Genomic DNA, 25,253 nt, shown 5'->3' on the forward strand with positions numbered 1-25,253 from the left:
CGGCGCACACAGGGCGGCTCAGCCACGGAGCGAGTGGGCGCACACAGGGCGGCTCAGCCACGGAGCAAGTGGGCGCACACAGGGCGGCTCAGCCACGGAGCGAGTGGGCGCACACAGGGCGCTCAGCCACGGAGTGAGTGGGCGCACACAGGGCGGCTCAACCACGGAGTGAGTGGGCGCACACAGGGCGCTCAGCCACGGACTGTGTGGGCGCACACAGGGCGGCTCAGCCACGGAGTGAGTGGGCGCACACAGGGCGGCTCAGCCACGGACTGTGTGGGCGCACACAGGGCGGCTCAGCCACGGAGTGAGTGGGCGCACACAGGGCGGCTCAGCCACGGAGCAAGTGGGCGCACACAGGGCGGCTCAGCCACTGAGTGAGTGGGCACACACAGGGCAGCTCAGCCACCGAGTGAGTGGGCGCACACAGGGCGGCTCAGCCACGGAGTGAGTGGGCGCACACAGGGCGGCTCAGCCACGGAGCAAGTGGGCGCACACAGGGCGGCTCAGCCACTGAGTGAGTGGGCGCACACAGGGCGGCTCAGCCACGGAGTGAGTGGGCGCACACAGGGCGGCTCAGCCACGGAGCGAGTGGGCGCACACAGGGCGGCTCAGCCACGGAGCGAGTGGGCGCACACAGGGCAGCTCAGCCACGGAGTGAGTGGGTGCTCACAGGGCGCTCAGCCACGGAGCAAGTGGGCGCACACAGGGCAGCTCAGCCACGGAGTGAGTGGGCGCACACAGGGCAGCTCAGCCACCGAGTGAGTGGGCGCACACAGGGCGGCTCAGCCACGGAGTGAGTGGGCGCACACAGGGCGGCTCAGCCACGGAGCGAGTGGGCGCACACAGGGCGGCTCAGCCACGGAGCGAGTGGGCGCACACAGGGCAGCTCAGCCACGGAGTGAGTGGGCGCACACAGGGCGGCTCAGCCACGGAGCGAGTGGGCGCACACAGGGCGGCTCAGCCACGGAGTGAGTGGGCGCACACAGGGCGGCTCAGCCACGGAGTGAGTGGGCGCACACAGGGCGGCTCAGCCACGGAGTGAGTGGGCGCACACAGCACGGCTCAGCCACGGAGTGAGTGGGCGCACACAGGGCGGCTCAGCCACGGAGTGAGTGGGCGCACACAGGGCGGCTCAGCCACCGAGTGGGCGCACACAGGGCGGCTCAGCCACGGAGCGAGTGGGCGCACACAGGGCGGTTCCTGCTCGAAGGTGTTGGTTTTGTCCCTTTTTGCCTGAGTTCCGGGTACATTCAGTGGTAATGTGGAGCGGAGAGTGCAGGGCAAGAGGTTCTCCCCTGGATGGGCATGTTTATGGGCTATCAGACCCGGCTGAAGACAGGTAAAGAGCTGGTGAAAGAGTTGGGGAGACTCTTGGCGCTGTTCCAATTACAAAGGAGGGGGTGGGGAGTGGGGGGGGGAGGGTCGTTGACAACGGGCAAACTGCAGATGGAGCAACTGATGGGCTTCATTAAAGAGGAGATTGGGCAGCAGAGGGAATGCAGAGCGACTGGTCGAGGCGATTGAGGGGGCAGTGGCACCACTTCGCGGGACCCTGGAACGGTGAGAAAGTGCCTCGAGATGCAGGGGGTGATGATCCGGGAAGTGGAGAAGGTGGAGACCGATCAGAGTGACCGTATTGTGCTGTTGGAGGCGGCGATCCTGAGGGAGTTGTGTAAGTCGCTTCCAACGAGGGTGGAGGAGCAGGAGAACAGGTCCAGGTGGCAAAATCTGTGGATTGTGGGTCTGTCGGAGGGAGTGGAGGGAATGAGTGCTACGAGCTAGGTCGCCAGGATGCTGGCCAAGTTGGTGGAGGAGAAGGTGTTGGACAAGGCCCCAGAGGTGGATCAGGCCCATTGGTCCCTGAGACAGAAGCTGAGAGTGGGGGAGCGGCCGTGGGCAGTGATCGTGCGGATGTACAAGTTCCAGGACAAAGAAAAGATCCTGCGATGGGCCAGGGCACGCAGGACTGTGAATGGGAGGCAAACCGAATCAGGATATATCAGGACATTGGAGGGGAGCTGGCCAGGAGGCGGGCGGGGTTCAACAAGGCCAAGGCAGTGCTGTACCCGATTCGGAGTGCTGTACCCGATTCGGGGTGCTGTACCCGGCCAGACTTTGGGTGACCTGTGGGAACCGGGAATATTATTTTGAGCCGCCGGAGGAGGTAAATTACTTTATCAAGGAACATAAGCTGGGGGAGAGCTGAAAGGTTACTCTGAGTGGAGGAGTTCTGGGGGGGGGGGGGGGGGGAACGGACGCGGAGAGAGCTGAAAAGTTGTAAGGGGAGCAATTACAGCCCCCCCCCCCCCCCCCCCCCGGACCTTTGTTGTGTTTTGTGTATTTTTTCTGGACGTGTTGGTATTTTCAGTCTTTACTGTAGTCCGGTGCTTGTTGCACGTGGTCACGTTTCTACGAAAGGTCAATGCAGGTTGTATGGAGGCTGGGCTTGGGGCCTTCAGGCGGGAGTCACCACGTTAGCAGGTAATGCCAGTGAACGGAAGTGTAGTGAGGCAGAAGGGGGAAACCCACGCACACACGGGGAGAACGTGCAGACTCCGCACCGACAGTGACCCAAGCCGGGAATCAAACCTGGGCCCCTGGAGTTGTGAAGCAACTATGCTAACCACTGTGCTAGCTTGCTAATGGGGCAGTAGGGGTGGAATCATGATCTCGGACCATGCACCGCACTGGTTAGGTGTGAGGCTTTGATCGGGACAGGGTGCTGAGACCGGGGTGGGGGTTGAATTCTAGGCTTTTGGCTGATAAGGAGTTCTGTGGGAAGGTGAGGACAGTGATTAAGAACTAGGTTGAGCTCAACCAGAATGGGGAGGTGTCGGTGGCCATGTTGTGGGAGGCCCACTATCCGAATGTTCTGTCACCTTGGCCGATTCTCCTGGTCCTCAGCCTTTTCCAGCTCTCGAACTGTGCTCCCCTGGGCTTCCAGTTTCCTCCACATGCCATTGAGCACCTTCTGCGTGGCGGCTAGCACCTCCGCCAGCTTGGCCGTCACGCTTAACTCAGCCTCAATGTCATCCTTCATTGCGTTTAGTTCCTTGGTTAGGAACATCCTCCATCCATCGCCTGGTCGGGGGGGGGGGGGGGTGGGGGGGGGGTGGGGGTGGGGGGGGGCTTGTTTTCTGGGTCGCCGGTCTCCCTCTCTCGGGAAGACTGGAGACCCCTCGCCTCGTGGGGCCGCCGACCCGCTTGCTCGCCGCTCCTGTCCCTTGCTGCAGTTTCTGTGACTCTGCAGCCTTTCGAGCTGTTGCTTCCTGGCATTTTGTTGTCCGCACTATTGTTGAGGGTGAGGGGATGTTTAGGTCTGATTTTGCGGATAAATTCGGCCGACACTGCCTATTTTTCTGTTGTATGGAGAAGAGCCACCTGATGTGGGACTACTCCGCACATCCCCGTCACAAGTTCCCTCTCTTTTGAATGTTGACTTGAAACTGCGATCTTATGTTTTGGCGATAAGGCTGGCGGACATCCTTCCGACAATCGTGCGGGAGGACCAGACTGGGTTTATACGGGGAAGAGTTTCCAGTAACAATGTTGGAAGGTTGCTGAATGTGATTCAGGCTTTTCAGAAATATCCATTGGATGGGCTGGTGATCTCCTTCGGTGCAGAGAAAGCTTTTGCTCGAGTTGAGTGGAATTATCTGGTGTATCCGCTGCGAGGCTTCGGGTTGGGTGAGGATTATATTGAGTGGATTCAATTGTTACATCACAGACCGGCAGCGGCGGTGCTTACTAATGGTTTAAGAGCGTCGAAGTTTGAGCTTCAGAGAGGGACTAGACAGGACTGCCCTCCGTCCCCCTTGCTGTTTGCGTTGGCCATTGAGCCCTTGCCGGAGGTTATTAGATCGGAGTCTCTGATATCGGGCCTGGAGGGTGGGGTGAGGCAGCACAAGATCACTCTGTGTGCAGATGACGGGCTGCTGCTTGTGTCGATCCCCAGTATTTCAGTCCTGGCCATTATTGGAGTAGTGGATAGATTTAGTATCTTCTCTGGTTACGAGATAGGTTTTATTGAGTTTCCTTCCTCTTGCTAACTTCCCCTTCAGTTGGATCTCCCGAAAATCATGCTCTATCAATTGGCCTCTCGTCTTAGGTTCATAAGGGATTGGGTTAGGATGGGCCCAACATTCATCTGGCTCAATATAGAAGCAGACCAGTCACTTCTCCCACTACAGGTCTTGTTGTTTTAGGGTGACATTAGGACTAAGTGTGATAATCCTGTTATTATTAATACTCTCAGAGTGTGGAGATTGGCCCACCAATTAGAAGGGAGATCAATGTCTTCCCCTCTCTTTCCTGTTCAGGGCAGTCCAGACTTTCCACCCGGTCTCATCGACCATGGATTTGATACCTGGAGAGATAGAAGCTTTTGGAGGCTGGGAGACATGCTCGGAGATGCTTCCTAGTCATCCTTTGAGTAGTTATGTCAGCAATTTGACATCCCTAGGCTGTCCTTTTTAAGTACTTACAGCTTAGAGACGTTATCTGTCACAGGACATCTTTTGTGTAGATTCTTCAATTTCCCCAGCGGAAAGAACCCTGAATGCTGTGGAGCCTAAACAATTGAGCCAATTCTATGATGCTCGAAATTCTATATCCTGAATTTTAATACTGAGAGCCTCGCAGTCATGCGATAGTGACTTAGCAGTCAATATTGATGAGGAGATACAGAGTAACATGTGGGACTATGGCTGGTGAAATTTTGATTTGCAATAAAATGAAGGCGGCCCAGTTGAAGATACTACTCAACCTTCATATGATGCCTAGTCTTAGACACAGGTTTGATGCTACTATATCCCCTATGAGCCTAAAGTGCCTGGCAGTCGAGGGTGACTATATACATTGTCTATGGAGCTGTACCAAGATTCAATCATAGAATCCCTACAGTGCAGAAGGACGCCATTTGACCCATTGGGTCTACATCGACCATTTGAAAGAACATCCTACGGTCCCCTCCCTATACCTGTAACCTCACATAACCTTTGGACACTTATGGGCAATTTAGCATGACCAATCCACCTAACCTGCACATCTTTGGACTGTGGGAAGAAACCGAAGCATCCGGAGGAAACACATGCAGACACAGAATGTGCAAACTGCACACAGACAGTCACCAAAGTCGGAATCTAACCTGGGTCCCTGGCACTGTGAGGCAGCAGTGCTAACCACTGTGCCGCCCAATCCTATTGGTCAGATGTAGTCAGGGAACTCGAGAGGATTTTTGATAGAACTGACCCTGTATTCCTGATCCTGGGTCTCCCAGATGGGGGCAAACATTGATTCTAATGAAAAAAGGTCACTCGTAAAAACATCCTCTGCTCCTGGATTAGCGAAAACTTCCCCTCTATCCAAAACTGGCATGGGCTGATTATGGAATGCATCCCAATGGAATTATTAACATCTGCATTTCATTCTAAGTCTTATGTTTTCCATAAAGTATGGGACCCCTATCTCAAATGCATCGGTTCCAATTCGCCTGACATGCTTCTCCTGGGCTTTCCATGAGCGAATTCAATTTAACTTATTCATTTGAATACAACCATGTTTTGCAAAACAATGGGTGTACAACCTGTATGGTCATCCTCCTGTTTATATATGATCTGACCCTCTTTCCTCACTCATTGCGTGCAATCCAATGGCGAAGCTGCGCCGGCAAGGTAGCTGGGTGTGGTGCAGCATGGCCAATGAAGGCCACCCTACAGGGATTCAACCCATTCGCCTCAGAGATCTCGGGCGGGCGCTGTTCAGCACTGGTCCCCCACAAACTGGGACCAGGTGGAACAGCATTTGTGGGGGTCTCCCAGGGGATCGGAGGCCCCGAACTGCATGCTGTTTGGGCAGGGTGGTGCCCTGGCACTTCTGGTGCCACCTAGGCACCTGGCAGTGCCACCTGGGCACCCTCGCAGTGGCAGTCTGGTACTTTGTTGGTGCCATTTGGGTGCCAGCCTGGCACTGCCAAGGTGTCCAGGTCGCACTGCCAATAGGTTGGCACTTTGAGGTGCCAAGCTGGCAATGTTTGCATGCGTGCAATTAGGCAAGAGGTGCCCGGTGTGAGTCTTGAGGATGGTACGTGTGGGGCCGGCGACCCTCCCATAGTGCATTTGGGCTGGTGCGGGGTAGAGGGCAGGTCGGGGTTCATTTTGGGGGGTCCCAGAGATCGAGACACCATTTGAAAATGGCCACCCGATCTCTCGCTACACTGGGGAGTTCTGGCCAGCGGAGCTCCCCACTGTACAAAATAGGGCTATGTGCAGCCTCGGCCACGCATTCCCCGTTCAGGTCCCTTATACAACGTGAGTCGCGTTGAATAGCCATGTGTTTCTCAGCACAGCGAATGGTGGGAAACACGCAGCTAAACGTGCTGGCTAGGGCTCGCTCTTTGTTCCCTCTTCGTAGAATTGCGTCCTCTATGTAAATATGTTAACTAGATAGATAGAATTTACAGTGCAGAAGGAGGCCATTCGGCCCATCAAGTCTGCACTGGCTCTTGGAAAGAGCACCCTACCCAATGTCAACACCTCCACCCTATCCCCATAACCCAGCAACCCCACCCAACACTAAGGGCAATTTTGGACACTAAGGGCAATTTATCATGGCCAATCCACCTAACCTGCACATCTTTGGACTGTGGGAGGAAACCGGAGCACCCGGAGGAAACCCACGCACACACGGGGAGGATGTGCAGACTCCGCACAGACAGTGACCCAAGCCGGAATCGAACCTGGGACCCTGGAGCTGTGAATCAATTGTGCTATCCACAAGGCTACCGTGCTGCAACTGTTCAATTGCTCTGGCATTTCATCTGGATACCCTCGATTCCTCAAATATCTTGTTCTGAAATAATTCTGCAATACGTTGTTGTATTTATGCCGACTATATATCTTGTTCTACTCTGTACCCATTTTCCACCAATTTTGTTACTTTAAAAAAAAATTACTTTATCAGAGTAACGAAGCCAGGGCTCAGAGTGTGAACAGGGGCAAACCCCTGATCCAGGTCCTTGTCTGTTCCAAAACCAATTCAAATGAATGAAATGAAAATCGCTTATTGTCACAAGTAGGCTTCAAATGAAGTTACTGTGAAAAGTGCCTAGTCGCCACATTCCGGCGCCTGTTCGGGGAGGCTGGTACGGGAATTGAACCGTGCTGCTGGCCTGCCTTGGTCTGCTTTCAAAGCCAGCTATTTAGCCCTGTGCTAAACCAGCCCCTTGAATCCAGTTCATGGTCCCCACAAGAGAGACATACCAGATCCAGGCATTACACCTGACCTCACGCTCATCTAAGCCAAAAGGCCGAGAAGCGATCAATTTTGTTACTCTGTTGTGTTTATTGTCAAACAAAAATAAAAAACAGATTTAAAACAATCTGTCCAACTTATCCCTGAAAATATTGAATGACCCTCCTGGCCTTCACTAGTCCTTGCGGAAGAGAAATCCAGAGACTAACAACCCTCTGAGGGAAGAGATGACTGGAAATATATAACGTAGCTACAGCACAATATTACACAACTAGAAATAATAATAAATGTACTTTATTGCAGAACCATCAATAAAATATCTAATCTGTAGCATATAACAACACTGGACATCTCTCTGTCCGATATCAATTTACTGTCCCCTTAAATGTCAGCCATCTCCTGGGGAATCCAGCCCTTCAATTGTGAACATTGGGAAAGAGACCATCCTTTTAGCCAGACAAATAAATGTGTCAAGCTGAGGGAGCAAAGGATGTCAATGTCTTCAGGAGAGAGAGACCTGGGTCTGCACCCTCCCTGGATTCACTTCCTTTCCCTTCAGTTGCTGCAAGTGACCAATTGAAGGTCAGAATGAGAAAAATGGAAATGGGGAGAAAAGGAAAGTGTTTTACTCACAGATGTTGGAGACAGGAGGAAGTTTCAGTCTGTGTGAAGCTCAATTTCGTCAACACAAAGCCCGCGCGCTGATTGATGGGAGGACCAGAGACCTTCAGTCCTCCAAGTCTTTCCATTGGCCAGTACCTCAGAAGGAAGGGCAGGGCTAGCCCAACCCCGCAAAACGCAACTTTCCCTCTTTCTTGGACATGCGCAGTTCCGGGCCAGGGGGAAGGGGAGACCACCGAGCGGCTTCTCGCTCTCGCCGGATCCGTCAGCCGGTTGCCTGGAAATCTTGTTTCTTGGTGATGTAATGCAGGGGTGGAGGGGGGGCCATGGGCGGGGGGCGGGTCTCGGTGCTCCCTTGTCGGCGCGCCGGGCCTGCGCACTGGAACCCGTAGACGTCACCGCTGAGTGATTCCTATTGGCTGATTCAAGCAGGTTTCCAGATGACGTCACAAAGCGGATGTTGGAGGTAAAACTTCCTCCTGTCTCCAACATCTGTGAGTAAAACACTTTCTTTTCTCATTCTCACCTTCAATTGGTCACTTGCAGCAACTGAAGGAAAAGGAAGTGAATCCCATCCAGGGAGGGTGCAGACTCTGCAAAGCTTGGCCCAGGTCTCTCTCTCTCTCTCTTAAAGACATTGACATCCTTTGCTCCCTCAGCTTGACACATTTATTTGTCTGGCTAAAAGGATGGTCTCTTTCCCAATGTTCACAATTAAAGGGCTGCTTTCCCCAGGAGATGGCTGACATTTAAGGGGACAGTAAATTAATATCAGGTATAGTCATGTCTCGTGTTATATGGTACAGATTAGATATATTATTGATGGATCTGTAATAAACTATATTAGTTATTCCTTCCAGTCAGGTAATAATCATCACTTAATATTAAAAAACCTGGGAAATGCGGTCAAAACGTTTCATCTTCAGGACAGATGCAAGAATTCCGAAGGGAACACTTTGTATTTCTTCAGAAAACAGGATCTGATTGGTTGGCAAATCCTAACTGATTGGATAATTCTTGGATAAGTCCCTGTCTTATGTGTATTCAAAAAAGGTGCTAAATAGCCAGATAATTTAAATCCAGTACTTTAAATAACTACCAGGTCTCCGTTTCTTGCATGGGAAGCAGTGAGCATGGATCTGTCAATCAGCCTGAGTCAGCACCTTCAGGAAATTTGGGAGGGTGGGTGATGGAAAGTGAGTCACAGCAGAGTGAGAATGGGGGGGCGGGGGGGGGGGGGGGGGAGATTTAAAGCTTTTGGGGAATGAGAGGAAAGAATGCTCCACAGAAACTAGAATTGTGTGTTCTGAATCTCTATCCTGTAATAACAGTGATTAATTTTGTCAACTCCTTTTAAAGGATATCAGAAGGGGAGGATTTGCGGACTGAAATCCCAATTCAAACATCACATCAAAATATGACAGAGGCACTCGACTCATCAGGTCCTGAATATAATCAACCTTGGAATCTGGAAGGAGATGTCTATTCCGTCTGCTTCTGAAGGGTTTAAACATCAGTATGACTGGAAAAGCACCAAGACACTCAAAAACACACCTGAGTGAGAGTGTTCCAGTGAACTGACTGTGGAAAAAGCTTTCACCAGGTTTTTTTTTATTCGTTCATGGGCTTCGCTGGCTGGGCCAGCATTAATTGCCCTTGAGAGGACAGTTAAGAGTCAACCATATTGCTGTGGGTCTGGAGTCACATGTAGGCCAGACCAGGTAAGGGCAGCAGATTTCCTTTGTAAAGGACATTAGTGAACCAGATGGGGTTTTACGCCAATCGACAATGGTTTCATGGTCATCTTTAGACTTCTTTGGAATTCAAATTTCACCATCTGCAGCAGTGGGATTCGAACCGGGGTCTCCAAAGCATTACCCTGGGTTTCTGGTTTACTAAGGCAGTGACAATGCCACTGCGCCATTGCCTCACCATAGTTACACAGCCTGATAAACATCATACCATACACAGCAGGGAGAGACAGTACTCGCGTTCTGTGTGGACATCTCATGTGGTCTTCAAACCTTGAGAAACATAAGGACACCCGCACCATGGAGAAACTGTGGAAATGTGGGGACTGTGAAAAGGGCTTCAGATCCCCATCAAAGCTGGAAACTCATCGACGCAGTCACAATGGGGAGAGGCCGTTCACCTGCCCTGAGTGTAGGAAGGGATTCAGTTCTGCAACCCACCTGAGGACACACCAGCGAGTTCACACAGGGAAGAGACCTTTCACCTGCATTGAATGTGGGAAGGGATTCACTCAATCATCCAGCCTGCAGACACACCAGCGAGTTCACACCGGGGAGAGGCCTTTCACCTGCTCTGTGTGTGGGAAACAATTCACCCAGTTATCCGGCCTGCTGAAACACAATGTCACCCACAGTAATGAGAGACCCTTTAAATGCTCTGAATGTAAGAGTGCTTTTAAAAGCTCTCAGGTACTGATGGAGCACCAGCGCATTCACACCGAGGAGAAGCCGTTCAGCTGCTCCCACTGCACAAAGAGGTTCAGAATGTCATCCAGCCTGTGGAGACATCAGAAAGTTCACACTGGGGAGAGGCCATTCAGCTGCACTATTTGTGGGAAGAGATTCACTCAGTTAACGCATCTGCAGAAACACCAACGAGTTCACACTGGGGAGAAGCCTTTCACTTGCTCTCAGTGTGGGAAGGGATTCACTCAGTTATCCAGCCTGCTGACACACGAGCGGGTTCATACATGTTTACGTTTGGATTCTGCTGTTATTGCTGCTGTTAATCACATCCAGGACTGAACCATGTTCATTCTGACACTTGGTGAAGTGGGACTGGCCGGTCTCATGTCTTTGCTTCCAGTGGGCTGATGCTCTTTGAGCCTGGGAGAGAACATTTCCACTGAAATGATCCACAAAAGCTGATGAAGGACATTTATTTTATCCTGGAGAGTAAATAGTTTTCCCCCACTAAAGGTAGATCTAAAATAAATGAAGAAAAAAAATGAAAAAACACAGCAGGTTTGGCAGCATCTGTGAAGAGAGAAACAGAGTTAATGTTTCACGTCCAATGTAACTCTACTTCAGAACTAAAGAGAGAGAGAAATGTGATGGGTTTGATGCTGGTGAGAAAGGGGGAGGGTCAGACAGAACAAAAGGGAAAGTCAGGGATTGGTTAGAGGGTGGGTGAGATTAAATGACAAAAATGTCCTGGAACAAAAGACAAAGGGAGAGGTAATGGTTGTGGTAAAGAAACAAAGCATTGGTCCAGAGTAAGTGTTAATGGCAGAATAAAGAACAGCTCTGTCTGGAAGCAAAAAACATGAAAACAAGATGCAGACTGGCACTCGGCAAAAAACCAAATCAAAATGGAGGAGAGAGTTCAGGGTGTGAAAAAAATAAAAATCGCTTGTCACAAGTAGGCTTCAAATGAAGTTACCGTGAAAAGCCCCTAGTCGCCACATTCCGGCACCTGTTCGGGGAGGCGGTTATGGGAATTGAACCGTGCTGCTGGCCTGCCTTGGTCTGCTTTCAAAGCCAGTGATTTAGCCCTGTGCTAAACCAGCCCCAGCTGTTGAACTCAATGTTGAGTCCAGAAGGCTGTAAAGTGCCTCATGGGAAGATGAGGGGCTGTTGGTCCAGTTTGTGTTGGGCTTCTCCGGAACATTGCAGCAGGCCGAGGACAGAAATGTGAGCCTGAGAGCAAGGTGGTGAATTCTAATGGCAGCAAGCGGAAGGTTAGGGTCATGCTTGTGGACTGAGCGGAGGTGTTCCACAAAGAGGGCAGGGAACAGGCTACAGATGAATTAAAGAGAAACCATTTGGGTCCAGAACATTGTCAACATCCTTTTACTCTGGTTGTCTTTGATTCACAAGACATTTTTTTTTAAACGGTGGTCTGTCATTAATAAACTTTTATCAGTAAAAATATTTGATATTTCTGGATTTTACATGATTAGATTGATGCACTTTAAGGAAAGTGGGTGGGAGGGGTTGACAGGCTCTTTAACAGAAAGTGAGTCCCTCTGAGGTAATTGGCAAAGGAGCCAAAGGGGGAGATGAGATTTTATCTTACTTTTGAACGCAAAGAGTTGTTCTGATCTGCCTGAAAGCAGATTCAAGGGTATCTTTCCAAAGGATAAATACTTGAATGGGAAGAATTTGCAGGGTTGTGTGGATAAAGCAGAGCAGTTGGATGAATGGGAGAGTCCTTTCAAATAGATAGGGGTACGATGGGCTGAATGGACTCCTCCTGCAGCCTGTGAATCCGGGCCTCCTGTTTTTGTGCAGGTTAAAAGGGACAGATTCATTGCAGCCTTTTCCCTGTATATGTATTTAAAGAGACGGGTTTCTCTTTAGCTCTGAGTGACCGATATAACAATTGGTTGGAGGCCCATTTCCCAATCAGTCCTCCAGCACCTTCCTATCTCTCAGTGTGACGTCCATCTGGTGCACAGGCCCCATTATTCTCAACTAAATTCAGTCTCAGCTCTGTCGCCTGGCTGTCATTGACACGAGCAATAGAGACAGAAAGGTGCCCAAGGCTCAAATGGGAAGTTGAAACTTGTGGCTCTGAACCAACACTTCAAGATTTGTCAGTCGAATCCATGTTATTTATACTGGGGGCGTTATTATTAGATAGATGCACTGGAGGCAAAGTGTGCCGGGGGGGTGGGTGCATCGGGTATAATGGGCGGCACGGTAGCACCGTGGTTAGCACTGTTGCTTCACTGCACGAGGGAGCCGGGTTCGATTCCTGCTTGGGTCACTCTGTGCGGTGCCTGCAAGTTTTCCCGTGGCGGCGTGGGTTTCCTCCGAATACTCCGGTTTCCTCCCACAAGTCCTGAAAGACATGGTTAGTAGATGAATTGGACATTCGGAATTCTCCCTCTGTGCACCCGAACAGGCGCTGGAGTGTGGCGACTTGGGGATCTTCACGATAAGTTCATTGCAGTGTTAATGTTAGCCTACTTGTGACAATAAAGATTATCACTAAGATTAAAGGAAGTGACAACATACGAATTAGGAGCAGGTGTAGGCCACTCGGCCCCTCGAGCCTGCTCCACCATTCAATAAGATCACGGCTGATCTGATTGTAACTTCAACTCCACATTCCCGCCAACCCGCCGATAACCTTTCACCCCCTTGCTTATTAAGAATCTGCACCCGAACAGGTGCCGGAATGTGGCGACTAGGGGATTTTCATGGTAACTACATTGCAGTGTTAATGTAAGCCTACTTGTGACACTAATTATAAAGGGTAACTTTGCCTTTCTAACTTTGTATTGTTTATAGTGTCAGCCGTGGCTCAGTGGGCAGCTCCCTCACCTCCTGAGTGAGAAGGTTCTGGGTTCAAGTCCCAGTCCAGGGACCCGAGGACAAAAATCACATCAATATTCCTCGTCCCAGCACTGAGGGAGTGCTGCACTCTCAGAGCAGCCTTCTTCCATCAGAACTATGAGCAGGAGTAGGCAATTCAGCTCCCAGAACCTGCTCCGCCATTCGATACGACCAAAGCTGACCTCTTCCGGGCCTCATCTCCACCTTCCTGCCCGCTCCCCATAACCCTTCATCCCGTTACTAATTAAAAACCTATCTATCTCCTCAAATTTGTTCAGTGTCCCAGCATCGAGAGGAGAGATTTCCAGATTCACGACCCTTTGAGAGAAGTGATTCCTCCAAATTTCTGCTTTAAATCTGCCCCCCTTTCACCTAAATCTATGTCCTCTTGTTCTCGAATGTCCAACAAGGGGAAACATCTGCTCTATGTCCACCCTGCCAAGGCCCTTTAGCATCTTGTAAACCTCAATTTGATCTCCTCTCATTCTTCTAAACTCCAGTGAGAATAGGTTCAAACTGCTCAATTTCCTTCATAAGACAAGTCCTTCATCCCTGGAATTAATGTAGTGAACATTCTCTGAACCCCCTCTCAAGCATTTACATCCTTCCTGAAGTAAGGAGACCAAAACTGTGCACAGTACTCCAAATGTGGTCTCACCAATACCCTATATAGTTGTGACCACACCTCCCTACTTTTTATACTCTATTCCATTAGCAATGAATGCCAAAATTCCATTTGTCTTCCATATTACCTGCTGCACCTGCAGACTAACTTCCTGTGATTCATGCACAAGGACACCCAGATCCCTCTGCACAAAACATTTAGAAGTTTCCCTCCATTTATATAAGTTGTCTTTTTATTTCTCCAACCAAAATGTATAACGTCACACTGATCCACTTTAAAATTTGTCTGGCAAATGTTGCCACTCAATCTTGTTATATTACTTGTTTGTAATATGTTGTTACTCTTTGCTTTACTTCCAGAATGGTTAGATTTCAAAGAAACTACCAATCTTCAATTCAAAGCAAAATAGGTTTAATGAATAACGAATTAAATACTAATGAGTTTGTTCAGTCTTAGAGATCTATAACTGGTGATAAAGTAAATCAGAATAAGTATTTTTTTTTTAAAAATATTGTTATTGAAGCATTTGCAAACTTTTTATAACAATAAAAAAACAAAACAATAATAACATAAATATCAACATAGTAAACTAGACATTTCCCACCCAACCCCTTCTGCACATTCCTTAATCATATTGCACCTACCCACCACCCCCGCTTCAGAATACTGCTTCTGTTGACATATTCATTTTCCCCGAGAAAGTCGACGAACAGCGGCCCCCTCCGAGAGAACCACAGCATTGACCCCCCTCAAGGCAAACTTTATTTTCTCGAGACTGAGAAACCCAGCCATGTCACTAACCCAGGTCTCTACACTCAGGGGCTTCGAGTCCCTCCACAGTAAAAGGATCCGTCGCTGGGCTGCCAGGGAGGCAAAGGCCAAAATGTCGGCCTCTTTCACTCCCTGAACTCCCGGGTCTTCTGATACTCCAAAGATCGCTATCTCTGGATTCGGCACCACCCGCGTACCCAGCACCTTGGACATTGCCGTGGCAAACCCCTGCCAGAATCCTCCAAGCTTCGGGCATGCCCAAAATATGTGGACATGGTTTGCTGGGCTTCCCGCACACCTCGCACATCTATCTTCTACTCTGAAAAACTTGCTCATCCTCGCCGCCATCATGTGTGCCCGGTGGACCACCTTAAACTGTATTAGACTGAGCCTAGCACATGATGATGAGGAATTAACCCTGCTTCGGGTGTCCGCCCACAGATCCGCCCCTAACTCCCACCTAGCTCCTCCTCCCACTTGCCCTTCAGTTCCTTCACTGGGGTCTCCTCCGCCTCCAACAACTCCAGATAGATATGGAGTTCTATATGGAGTTAGAACTCCATATAGAGTTCTATTCCCCTCCCCCACCCAGGTACCGAACACTACTCTGTCCTGTATCCCCCGTGGCGGGATCAACGGGAAAGCCAACACCTGTTTTCCTCAGAAAGTCCCGGAATTGTAAATATCTGAAACCATTCCCCGGCGGCAGCTTGAACTTGTCCTCCAGCACCTTCAGACTGGGAAAACTCTCATCTATGAATAGATCTCCCAACCTCCTAATTCCTGCTCTCTGCCAACTTCGGAACCCGCCATCTATCCAGCCCAGCGCGAACCTGTGGTTGTTGCAAATCGGAGTCCAGACTGACGCACCCTCCACCTTCTTCTACCTCCTCCATTGCCCCCAGATCGTCAATGCCGCCACCACCACCGGGCTAGTGGAGTACCGGGCCGGCGAGAACGGCAGAGGTGCCGTTACCAGTGCTCCCACACTGGTGCCTTTGCATGACGCCGCCTCCATCCGCTCCCATGCCGACCCCTCCCCCATTACCCACTTCCTAATCATCGCTATATTCGCCACCCAGTAGTAGTTGCAGAAGTTCGGCAGCGCCAACCCCACCCTCCCCCCGACTGTGCTCCAACATTTTCTGCACCCGCGGGGTTTTATTCGCCCATACAAAGCCCGAAATAATCTTGTTTACACGCTTGAAAAAGGCCTTAGGGATGAAGATGGGGAGGCACTGGAAGACAAACAAAAATCTGGGGAGCATGGTCATTTTTACGGTCTGTACCCTCCCCGCCAGCGATAGCAGGATCATATCCCATCTTTTAAAGTCCCCCTCCATTTGCTCCACCAGCCGGGTTAGGTTGAGCCTATGTAATGCCTCCCATTTCCGAGCCACCTGTATTCCCAAATAGCGAAAGCTCCTCTCTACCATCCTGAGTGGCAGCCCCTTCAGTCTCCTCTCCTGCCCCCTTGACTTGATCACGAACAATTCACTTTTTCCCACATTTAATTTGTGCCCCGAAAACCTGCCAAATTCCCCCAAGATCTGCTTAACCTCCTCCATCCCCTCCACCTGGTCCGAGATGTACAAGAGCAGATCGTCTGTGTACAGCGAAACCGCTCCACCCCCCCCCCCCCGAACCAGCCCCTGCCACTTCCTTGATGCTCTGAGCGCCATGGCCAACGGCTCTATAGCCAGAGTGAACAGCAATGGGGAGAGGGGGCACCCCTGCCTCGTCCCATGGTGTAGCTTAAAGTACCCCGACCTCAGCCGGTTCGTGCACACACTCGCTACCGGCGCCTGGTAGAGCGATCGCACCCAGTCGATGAAGCCCTCCCCAAACCCAAACCTTCCCAGTGTCTCCCAAAGATACTCACACTCTACCCGATCAAAAGCCTTCTCCGCGTCGATCGCAACCACCACCTCCGCCTCCTCTCCTTCGGAGGGCAACATAATTACATTCAAAAGTCTCCGAACGTTAGCATTGAGCTGTCTACCCTTAACAAATCTGTTTTGGTCCCCCCCTATCACCCCCGGGACATAGTCTTCTATCCTAGTGGCCAAAATCTTAGCCAGCAGCTTGGCATCTACGTTCAAAAGCGAGATCGGCCTATATGACCCACATTGCTCTGGGTCCTTTTCTCGTTTAAGGATGAGCGAAATCGAGGCCTGTGACATTGTTGGGGGGAGGATTCCCCTCTCTAGCCTCATTAAAGGTTCTCATCAGCAGTGGGCACAACACCTCTGAGAACTTCTTATAGAATTCTACCGGGTAACCATCCGGTCCCGGAGCCTTGCCCGACTGCATACCCTCCTGTCCTTTAACAATTTCCTCTGCCTCAAACGGGGCCCCCAGCCCCTCCACCAGGTCCTCCTCCACCCTCGGGAACCTCAACTGATCTAGGAATCGCCTCATCCCTTCTATACCAGGCGGGGGTTCTGACTCATATAATTTACTATAAAATTCTTTTAAAACATTGTTCACCCCCCCCCCCTGAGTCCAACACCATGTTGCCCTCTCTATTCCTTACTCCCCCAATCTCCCTGGCCACTTCTCTCTTCCTAAGCTGGTGCACCAACATCCTGCTCGCCTTTTCCCCATATTCGTAGACCCCCTTGCCCTCCTCAACTGCTCCACCGCCCTCCCCGTGGTCAACAACTCAAACTCTGCGTGTAGTTTCCGACGCTCCCTCAGGTGCCCTGCGCCCGGGGCCTCCGCACATCTCCTATCCACTCGAAGTATCTCCTCCACTAATCTCTCCCTCTCTGCTCGTTCCACCTTTTCTCTATGGGACCGAATCAAAATTAGTTCCCCTCTTACAATTGCTTTCAGAGCCTCCCAAACTACCGCTGCTGATACCTCACCCGTATCGTTTGTATTCTGGATGGACTTATTCACCCGCCCGCAGACCGCTTTGTCCGCTAACAACCCCACATCCAGTCTCCACAGCGGGCGCTGCCCTCTCTCCTCACTCAACTGCAAATCCACCCAATGCAGGGCATGATCAGAGACTGCAATTGCCGAATATTCCGTCCCTGCCACCTTCGGAATTAGCGCCCTGCTCAGAACAAAAAAATCAATGCGGGAGTAAACTTTATGGACATGAGAAAAAAAAAAGGAAAACTCCTTCGCCCTCGGCCGTTCGAATCACCACGGGTCTACCCCCCCCCCCCCCCGATCTGCTCCATAAAACCCCTCAACTCCTTCGCCACGGCAGGCCTCCTTCCAGTCCTGGATTTTGACCGGTCCAGATCGGGATCAATGACCAGATTAAAGTCTCCCCCCATGATCAGGCCGTGAGACTCCAGGACCGGGATCTTGCCTAACACCAGTCTCATAAATCCCACATTGTCCCAGTTCAGAACATATACGTTCACAAGCAACCCCGTACACCCTCCAACTTCTCACTCACCTTAATATATCTACCCCCCCTTATCTGCCACAATTCTTCCAGCCTCAAACGCCACCCCAGATAGGATGCTTTCTCTGGTGTATCTGTAATAATTAGTAACATTCAATGTGGACATACTGAATTTCCTTAGCTTCCTGAGGAAGTTTAGGCGCTGTTGTGTTTTCTTGGTCGTAGTGTTGACGTTGGTGGACCAGGACAGCTTGTTGGTGATGTGCACACCTCGGAATTTGAAGCTGTCAACCATCTCCACCATTGATGCAGACGGGTGTTTATGATATTTTGCTTCCTGAAGTCAATGACCAGCTCCTTAGTTTTGCTGACATTGAGGGAGAGATTGTTGTCATTACACCACGCCACTAGGTTCTCTATCTCCCTCCTGTACTCTGACTCATTGTTGTTGAGATCCGACCCACAATGGTTGTGTCATCAGCAAACTCGTATATGGAGCGGGAGCCAAGTTTTGCCACAGTCGTGTGTGTACAGGGAGGATAGGGAACTAAGTACTCAACCTTGTGGGATCCTGGTATTGAGGACTATCGTGGAGGAGTTGCTTATCCTTACTGATTGTGGTCTATGTATCAGGAAGTCGAAGATCCAGTTGCAGAGGGAGGAGCCAAGTCCTAGGTTTTGGACTTTTGGCTGGGATTATGGTGTTGAAGGCGGAGCTGTAGTTAATGAATAGGAGTCTGACATAGGAGTCCTTGTTGTCGAGGTGCTCCAGGGATGAGTGTAGGGCCAGGGAGAAGGCACCTGCTGTGGACCGGTTGCTGCAGTATGCGAATTGCAGTGGATCAAGGCACTCTGGGAGTCTGGAGTTGATGTGTCTCATGGTTGAGGCACGTTGCCTGGTTCTTCTATGGCACCGGCATGATGGTCGTCTTCTTGAAGCAGGTGGGTACCTCGGAATGGAGTAGGAAGAGGTTGAGGATGTCTGGAAACACATCCGCCAGTTGGTTTGCGCGGTATCTGAGTGCACGGCCAGGGATCCCGTCAGGACCCGCCGCTGACCGAGGGTTCCCATTCAAGAACGCAAATCTGACTTTGGAGGCTGTGACGGTGGGTATGGGTGTGTCCAAGGCTGCTGGGGCAGTTGACAATGGTTTGTTGGTTTCCTGCTTTAATGCATTGGGTTTGTCGGGGAATGGTGCGCTGTTGCCAAAGATTTTACTCGGCTTTGCTTTGTAGGATGGTGAAGGAGGGAGGGTTTCAGATTTCTGGATAATTGGGGCTCATTCTGGGGTCGGTGGGACCTCTACAAACGGGATGGTCTACACCTGGACCAGAGGGGTACCAATATCCTGGGGGGGAAATTTGCTAATGCTCTTCGGGAGGGTTTAAATGAGTTCAGCAGGGGCTTGGAAACCTGAATTGTACCTCCAGTATACAGGAGGTTGAGAGTAGCGAGGTCATGAGTAAGGTTTCAAAGTTGCAGGAGTGTACCGGCAGGCAGGAAGGTGGTTTAAAGTGTGTCTTCTTCAATGCCAGGAGCATCCGGAATAAGGTGGGTGAACTTGCAGCATGGGTTAGTACCTGGTACTTTGATGTTGTGGCCATTTTGGAGACATGCATAGAGCAGGGACAGGAATGGTTATTGCAGGTGCCAGGGTTTAGATATTTCTGTAAGCTCAGGGAAGGTGGTAAAATAGGGGGAGCGGTGGCATTGTTAGTCAAGGACAGTATTATGGTGGCAGAAAGGACGTTTGATGAGGACTTGTCTACTGAGATAGTATGGGCTGAGGTTAGAAACAGGAGAGATCAGCCTTGTAGGGGTTTTCTATAGGCCTCCGAAAAGTTCCAGAGATGTAGAGGAAAGGATTGCAAAGATGATTCTGGATAGGAGCGAAAGCAACAGGGTAGTTGTTATGGGGGACTTTAACTTTCCAAATATTGACTGGAAACGTTATAGTTCGAGTACTTTAGATGGGTCCGTTTTTGTCCAATGTGTGCAGGAGGGTTTCCTGACACAGTATGTAGAAAGGCCAACGAGAGGCGAGGCCGTATTGGATTTGGTACTGGGTAATGAACCAGGACAGGTGTTAGATTTGGAGGTAGGTGAGCACTTTGGTGATAGTGACCACAATTCGATTACGTTTACTTTAGTGATGGAAAGGGATAGGTATATACCGCAGGGCAAGAGTTATATCTGGGGGAAAGGCAATTATGATGCGATGAGGCAAGACTTTGGATGCATCGGATGGAGAGGAAAACTGCAGGGATGGGCACAATGGAAACGTGAAGCTTGTTCAAGGAACAGCTACTGCGTGTCCTTGATAAGTATGTACCTGTCAGGCAGGGAGGAAGTGGTCGAGCAAGGGAACCGTGGTTTACTAAGGCAGTCGAAACACTTGTCCAGAGGAAGAAGGAGGCTTATGTAAAGATGAGACGTGAAGGTTCAGTTAGGGCGTTCGAGAGTTACAAGTTAGCTGGGAAGGACCTAAAGAGAGAGCTAAGAAGAGCCAGGAGGGGACATGAGAAGTCTTTGGCAGGTAGGATCAAGGATAACCCTAAAGCTTTCTATAGATATGTCAGGAATAAAAGAATGACAAGGTTAAGAGTAGGGCCAGTCAAGGACAGTAGTGGGAAGTTGTGCTTGGAGTCCGAGGAGATAGGAGAGGTGCTAAATGAATATTTTTCGACAGTATTCACACAGGAAAAAGGACAAACTTGTTGAGGAGAATACTGAGATTCAGGCTACTAGGCTAGAAGGGCTTGAGGTTCATAAGGAGGTGGTGTTAACAATTCTGGAAAATAGATAAGTCCCCTGGGCCGGATGGGATGTATCCTAGGATTCTCTGGGAAGCTATTGAGGAGATTGCTGAGCCTTTGGCTTTGATCTTTAAGTCATCTTTGTCTACAGGAATAGTGCCAGAAGACTGGAGGATAGCAAATGTTGTCCCCTTGTTCAAGAAGGGGAGTAGAGACAACACCGGTAACTATAGACCAGTGAGCCTTACTTCTGTTGTCGGCAAAATCTTGGAACGGTTTATAAGAGATAGGGTGTATAATCATCTGGAAAGGAATAATTTGATTAGACATAGTCAACACGGTTTTGTGAAGGGTAGGTCGTGCCTCACAAACCTGATTGAGTTCTTTGAGAAGGTGACCAAACAGGTGAATGAGGGTAAAGCAGTTGATGTGGTGTATATGGATTTCAGTACAGCATTTGATGAGGTTCCCCACGGTTGGCTACTGCTGAAAATACAGAAGCATGGGATTCAGGGAGATTTAGCAGTTTGGATCAGAAATTGGCTAGCTGGAAGAAGACAAAGGGTGGTGGTTGATGGGAAGTGTTCAGACTGGAGTCCAGTTACTAGTGGTGTACCACAAGGATCTGTTTTGGGGCCACTGCTGTTTGTCATTTTTATAAATGACCTGGAGGCGGGCGTAGAAGGATGGGTGAGTAAATTTGCAGATGACACTAAAGTCGGTGGAGTTGTGGACAGTGTGGAAGGATGTTGCAGGTTACAGAGAGACATAGATAAGCTGCAGCGCTGGGCTGAGAGGTGGCAAATGGAGTTTAATGCAGAAAAGTGTGAGGTGATTCATTTTGGAAGGAATAACAGGAAGACAGAGTACTGGGCTAATGGTAAGATTCTTGGCAGTGTGGATGAGCAGAGAGATCTCGGTGTCCATGTACATAGATCCCTGAAAGTTGCCACCCAGATTGAGAGGGTTGTTAAGAAGGCGTATGGTGTGTTAGCTTTTATTAGCAGAGGGATTGAGTTTCGGAGCCATGAGGTCATGTTGCAGTTGTACAAAACTCTGGTGCGGCCGCATTTGGAGTATTGCGTGCAATTCTGGTCGCCACATTATAGGATGTGGAAGCATTGGAAAGGGTGCAGAGGAGATTTACCAGAATGTTGCCTGGTATGGAAGGAAGATCTTATGAGGAAAGGCTGAGGGAATTTTGTAAATCTATATTTATTAAAGTTTTTCAACAAAACAATTTTTTTCCCCTTACAAACAATAAACCCCCCCCCCCCCGTAACAAAATAACACAAAATCGCCCTGAACAAGGTATATACATGGCAAGATGATATATTTACATAGCTTTATACACTGGCTCTCGCCCATTCGTGCCAGTTTCCCCCACCCTCCATGTTATCCCCCGCTCATCCGTCCCCTCAAGCAATCTCTCGTTCCCCCCCCCCCCCCAGGGTTGCTGCTGCTGCTGACCGACCTTCCTCTAACGCTCCGCGAGGTAGTCTAGGAACGGTTGCCACCGCCTGTAGAACCCCTGCGCAGACCCCCTTAAGGCAAACTTAATCCTCTCCAACTTTATGAACCCAGCCATGTCGTTTGTCCAGGCCTCCACGCTAGGGGGCTTCGCCTCCTTCCACATTAACAAGATCCTTCGCCGGGCTACTAGGGACGCAAAGGCCAGAATGCCGGCCTCTTTCGCCTCCTGCACTCCCGGTTCATCCACTACTCCAAATATAGCTAGCCCCCAGCTTGGCTTGACACGGACTTTCACCACCTGAGATATTGCTCCCGCCACTCCTCTCCAGAACCCCTCCAGTGCCGGACATGTCCAGAACATGTGGACATGGTTCGCCGGGCTCCCTGAACATCTTCCGCATCTGTCCTCTACCCCAAAGAACCTACTCAACCTCGCCCCCATCAGGTGTGCTCTGTGAACCACCTTAAATTGTATCAGGCTGAGCCTGGCACATGAGGAGGAGGAATTAACCCTACCCAGGGCATCAGCCCACAAACCTTCCTCGATCTCCTCCCCCAGCTCCTCCTCCCATTTACCCTTCAACTCTTCTGCTAGCGCTTCCCCCTCTTCTTTCATCTCTTGGTGTATTGCCGAAACCTTGCCCTCCCCGACCCATACACCCGAGATCACCCTGTCTTGAATTTCCTATGTCGGGAGCAGCGGGAATTCCCTGACCTGTCGCCTCACAAAGGCCCTCACCTGCATATATCTGAATGCATTTCCCTGGGGTAGCTCAAACTCCTCCTCCAGCGCCCCTAGGCTCGCAAATGTCCCGTCGATGAACAGGTCCCCCATTCTTCTAATCCCCGCCCGGTGCCAGCCTTGGTACCCCCAGTCCATCTTCCCCGGGACAAACCGGTGGTTACCCCTGATCCTTGACGTTGCCGCCGCCACCGGGCTCGTAGTGTACTTTGATGGCGAGAGCGGCAGCGGTGCCGTCACCAGCGCCCCCAAGCTTGTTCCTTTGCAGGACGCCATCTCCATCCTCTTCCATGCCGCCCCCTCTCCCTCCATGTCCCACTTACGGATCATCGCCACGTTTGCTGCCCAGTAGTAGCTCCCTAGGTTTGGCAGCGCCAGCCCTCCTCGGTCCCTACTACGCTCCAGGAACCCTCTCCTTACCCTCGGGGTTTTGTTCGCCCACACAAACCCCATAATACTCCTACCTACTCTCTTGAAAAAGCCCTTGGTAATCACGATGGGGAGGCACTGGAACGCAAACAAAAACCTCGGAAGGACCACCATTTTTACCGACTGCACTCTACCCGCCAACGAGAGCGGCAACATGTCCCATCTTTTGAAGTCCACCTCCATTTGGTCCACCAACCTCATCAGATTCAATTTGTGTAGGGCCCCCCAGCTCCTGGCTATCTGGATCCCTAGATACCGAAAACTCCCCTCCGCCCTCCTCAGCGGTAGGTCCCACATCCCTCTTTCTTGGTCCCCTGCCTGTAGTACAAAAAGCTCGCTCTTCCCTACATTGAGCTTATAGCCCGAGAACTCCCTCAAAGTCTGCATGACCTCCACCATCCCCTCCATTGGGTCCGCCATGTACAGCAGCAGGTCGTCCGCGTATAGCGACACCCGATGCTCTTCTCCCCCACGGACCACCCCCCTCCATTCATTAGACTCCCTCAGTGATATGGCCAAGGGTTCGATCGCCAATGCAAACAACAGGGGGGACAGAGGGAACCCCTGCCTCGAAAGTACTCTGACCTCCGCCGGTTTGTCACTACACTTGCCACCGGGGCGCTGTAAAGGAGCTTAACCCAGCTAATAAACCCTCCCCTGAACCCAAACCTACGCAGCACCTCCCAGAGGTACTCCCACTCTACTCGGTTAAAGGCCTTTTCCGCGTCCATGGCTGCCACTATCTCCGCCTCTCCCTCCTCCGATGGCATCATTATCACGTTTAAGAGCCGCCGCACATTTGTATTTAATTGCCTGCCCTTTACAAATCCCGTCTGGTCCTCATGTATCACCCCCGGGACACAGTCCTCAATCCTCGTGGCCAGCACTTTTGCCAATAGCTTAGCGTCCATATTAAGGAACGAAATCGGCCTGTACGATCCGCATTGCAGTGGGTCCTTGTCTCGCTTCAGAATCAAGGAAATTGTCGCCTCCGACATTGTCGGGGGCAGGGTCCCCTCCTCTCTTGCCTCGTTAAAGGTCCTCACTAGTAACGGGGCCAACAGGTCCGCATACTTTCTATAGAACTCCACCGGAACCCGTCCGGCCCCGGGGCCTTCCCCGCCTGCATGCTCCCCAAACCCTTACTCAGCTCCTCCAACCGGATTGGTGCCCCCAAACCAGCCACCTCTTGCTCCTCCACCCTCGGGAACCGCAGTTGGTCCAGGAATCTTCTCATCCCCTCTTCCCCCCCTGGGTGCTGGGATCTGTACAGCTCTTCGTAGAAGGCCTTGAATACCTTGTTTATTTCCATTGCACTCTGGGCCATGGCTCCCCCACCATCTTTGACTCCCCCTATTTCCCTTGCCACCGCCCTCTTACGGAGCTGGTGTGCCAGCATCCGACTGGCCTTTTCCCCGTACTCGTAGGTCGCCCCCTGCGCCTTCCTCCACTGTGCCTCCGCCTTCCCCGTGGTCAACAGGTCAAACTCCGTCTGGAGCCGTTGCCTTTCCCCAAGTAATCTTTCCTCCGGGGCCTCTGCGTATCTCCTGTCCACTCGCAAAATCTCCCCCACTAACCTCTCCCTTTCCATACCCTCTGTCTTCTCCCTATGAGCCCGGATGGAGATTAGCTCTCCCCTGATCACCGCCTTCAATGCCTCCCATACCACCCCCACTCGCACCTCCCCGTTGTCGTTGGCCTCCAAGTACCTTTCAATACACCCCCTTACCTTCCCACACACCACCTCATCTGCCAGCAGTCCCACATCCAACCGCCATACCGGGCGTTGGTCCCTCTCCTCTCCCAGCCCCACTTCCACCCAGTGCGGGGCATGGTCCGAAATGGCTATGGCCGAATACTCCATCCCCTCCACCCTCGGGATGAGCGCCCTCCCAACAC

At 51.0% G+C, this 25,253-nt stretch overlaps 1 protein-coding gene across 1 annotated transcript in view; it reads left to right on the plus strand.

Annotated features, from left to right (window-relative positions):
- LOC140422470 (uncharacterized) overlaps window positions 1-25,253 on the plus strand; it is a 250,353-nt gene that overhangs the window by 172,669 nt on the left and 52,431 nt on the right. The gene's annotated exons all lie outside the window — the stretch shown is intronic.

This window comes from Scyliorhinus torazame, chromosome 5 (assembly GCF_047496885.1).
Source record: "Scyliorhinus torazame isolate Kashiwa2021f chromosome 5, sScyTor2.1, whole genome shotgun sequence".
Lineage (NCBI taxonomy): Eukaryota > Metazoa > Chordata > Chondrichthyes > Carcharhiniformes > Scyliorhinidae > Scyliorhinus > Scyliorhinus torazame.